At 41.8% G+C, this 3,276-nt stretch overlaps 1 pseudogene; it reads left to right on the top strand.

Moving 5' to 3' along the window:
* The first annotated feature begins 692 nt into the window (after window positions 1–692).
* On the top strand, window positions 693–3,058 carry LOC103226066 (vacuolar protein sorting-associated protein 33A pseudogene; annotated as a pseudogene).
* The last annotated feature ends 218 nt before the right edge of the window (window positions 3,059–3,276 follow it).

The raw sequence follows: 3,276 nt of genomic DNA, 5'->3' as shown, positions 1-3,276 counted from the left end.
TACTGATTTCTAGTTTCATTCCATTGTGGTCATAGAAGTTACTTGATATTATTTCAATCTTTTTGATGTTTTGAGACTTGCTTTTGAGCCTAACATATGGCCTGTCTTTGAGAATGATCTATGTGCTAAGGAGAAGAATGTATAGTTTGCAGCTGTTGGATGAAATGTTCTGTAACTATCTATTAGATCCATTTGGTCTACAGTAAAGCTTACATCCAACGTTTCTTTGTAGATTTTCTGTCTGGAAGATCTGTCTAATGTAGAAACTGGGATATTGAAATCATCAACTATTATTGTATTAGGATCTATCTCTCTTTTTAGGTCTAATAATATTTGCTTTATATATCTGGGTGCTCCAATGTTGGGTGCATATGTATTTAAATTGTTATATCCTTTTGCTGAATTGACCCTTGTATCATTATATAATGACCCTCTTTGTCTCTTTTCATAGTTTTTGTCTTAAAATCCATTTTTTAATGTAAGTATAGTTACTTCTACTCTTTATTTGTTTCTATTTGAATGGAATATCTTTTGCCATTCCTTTATTTTCAGTCTATATGTGCCTTTATAGGTAAAGTGTGTTCTTTTTGTATGCAACACATTATTGGATCTTGGTTTTTAAATTTATTCAGCCAGTCTATGTCTTTTGAATGGAGAGCTTAGTACACTTACATTCAACGTTATAATTGATAAGGACTTACTGCTGCCATTTTAAAATTTGTTTACTTCTTGTTTTAAGATCTTTTCTGGCAGGGGGTGGTGGAGCGAGATGGCGGCGCACCTGTCATACCAGCGAGTGAACCTAAACGTGCTGCGCCAGGCGGTGTACGGCGAGCTGTGCGAGTTCCTGGACAAGTGTGCAGGAAGCAAGGGAATAGTTTGGGATGAATACCTAACTGGACCCTTTGGCCTGACTGCACAGTATTCACTATTGAAGGGACATGAAGTGAAAAAAATGTTCACACTTAAAGGAAATCATTTGCTGCAGCTGATGTCAAGAATATTATTATTATTATTTTTGTCACACCCAGGCTAGAGTTGATGGATATAATTGCTGAAAACGTGCTCGGTGAAGATAGACGAGGCCCAACGAGAGATATTCATATTCTGTTTGTGCCACGCCGTAGCCTGTTGTGTGAACAGCGGTTGAAGGATCTGGGTGTCTTGGGATCCTTTATTCATAGGGAGGAGTACAGCTTAGATCTCATTCCATTCTATGGTAATCTCTTATCCATGGAATCAGAGGGTGCGTTCAAAGAGTGCTACCTGGAGGGCGACCAGACGAGCCTGTACCATGCAGCCAAGGGGCTGATGACCCTGCATGCTCTGTATGGAACGATCCCCCAGATCTTTGGGAAAGGAGAATGTGCTCGGCAAGTGGCCAATATTATGATCAGGATGAAGAGAGAGTTTACAGGAAGCCAGAATTCAATATTTCCTGTTTTTGATAATCTCTGGTTGCTTGATCGGTATGTGGATTTATTAACACCTCTTGCCACTCAGCTGACATATGAAGGACTCATTGATGACATTTATGGCATTCAGAACAGTTATATGAAATTATCTCCAGAGAAATTTGCACTTAAGAAACAGGGCAATGGTGGTAAGGACCTCCTCAAGGAAGCAAAGAAGCTGCAGCTGAATTCTGCAGAGGAGCTCTATGCTGAGATCCAAGATAAGAACTTCAAGGCGGTGGGCTCTGTGCTCAGCAAGAAAGCAAAGATCATCTCGGCGGCACTCGAGGAAAGACACAATGCTAAGACCGTGGGGGAGATCAAGTAGTTTCTTTCCCAGTTGCCCCACATGCAGGCAGCAAGGGGCTCGCTTGTAAACCATACCTCAATTGCAGAATTGATCAAAGATGTCACTACTTCTGAAGACATTTTTGATAAATTAACCATGGAACAGGAATTTATGTCTGGAATAGACACTGATAAGGTCAACAATTACATTGAGGATTGTATCGCCCAAAAACACTCATTGATCAAGTTGTTAAGACTAGTTTGCCTCCAATCCGTGTGTAATAGTGGGGCTCAAACAAAAAGTTTTGGAATATTACAAAAGAGAGATTCTCCAGACTTATGGCTTTGAGCACATGTTGACCTTACACAACCTGGAGAAGGCCGGCCTGCTGAAACCGCAGACAGGGGGCAGAAACAATTACCCAACCATAGGGAAAACATTAGCCCTCTGGATAGATGATGTTAAGGAGCAAAACCCCAAGGACATATCCTATATGTACAGTGGGTATGCCCCGCTTAGTGTGCGGCTGGCCCAGCTGGTTTCCCGACCTGGCTGGCGGAGCATCGATGAGGTCCTCTGCATCTTCCCAGGGCCCCACTTTGAGGAGCGGCAGCCACTGCCCACAGGACTGCAGAAGAAACGTCAACCGGGAGAAAACCGAGTGACTCTGATATTTTTCCTCGGGGGCGTAACCCTTGCTGAAATTGCTGCCCTGCGATTTCTCTCCTAGTTGGAAGATGGAGGTACAGAATATGTCATTGCCACCACTAAACTAGTGAACGGAACCAGTTGGATAGAGGCTCTGATGGAAAAACCTTTCTAGGGTGTTCAGAGGAGACTTAGCTAGTGTACTGCAGAATAAACTGCCTCTTTGAAGATGTTGCTGAAAGGAAATAAAACCCATAGAAGAAACATGGAATATGGAATATATTCTGGGGTCAGCTTCTTAAATTATAGTACTGTTGACTGCTTTCTCCTTCTCTTTTGTATTCCTTTTTCTTTTCTTTGAGATGGAATCTCGCTCTGTCTCCCAGACTAGAGTGCAGTGGTATGTTCTCACTTCACTGTAACCTCCGCCTCCTGGGTTCAAGAGATTCTCCTGCCTCAGCCTCCTGAGTAGCTGGGACTACAGGCATGCACCACCACACCCGGCTAATTTTTGTATTTTTAGTAGAGATGGTGTTTTACCATATTGGCCTGGCTGGTCTCGAACTCCTGACCTCAGGTGATGCACCTAACTCGGCCTCCTACAGTGCTGGGATTACAGGCCTGAGCCACCATGCCCAGCCCCTAATCTGCTGAATAAAGAAGAATAAAAGAGAATAAACCTGAAAAAAAAAAAAAAATCTTTTCTTTCTTCTTTCCTTCCTTTCTATCTTACTGAAGATAATTTTCTCTGATGGTATAATTTAACTTCTCACTTTTTGTTTTTTTTGTGTACCATTGTAGGTTTTTTGATTTGAGATTACCATGTGGCTTGCAAATACTATCTCATAACCCGTTATTTTAAGTTGACAACAAGTTAACACTGTT

This window comes from Chlorocebus sabaeus, chromosome 21 (genome assembly GCF_047675955.1).
Source record: "Chlorocebus sabaeus isolate Y175 chromosome 21, mChlSab1.0.hap1, whole genome shotgun sequence".
NCBI lineage: Eukaryota > Metazoa > Chordata > Mammalia > Primates > Cercopithecidae > Chlorocebus > Chlorocebus sabaeus.
This window is presented reverse-complemented; position numbering and strand designations above follow the sequence as displayed.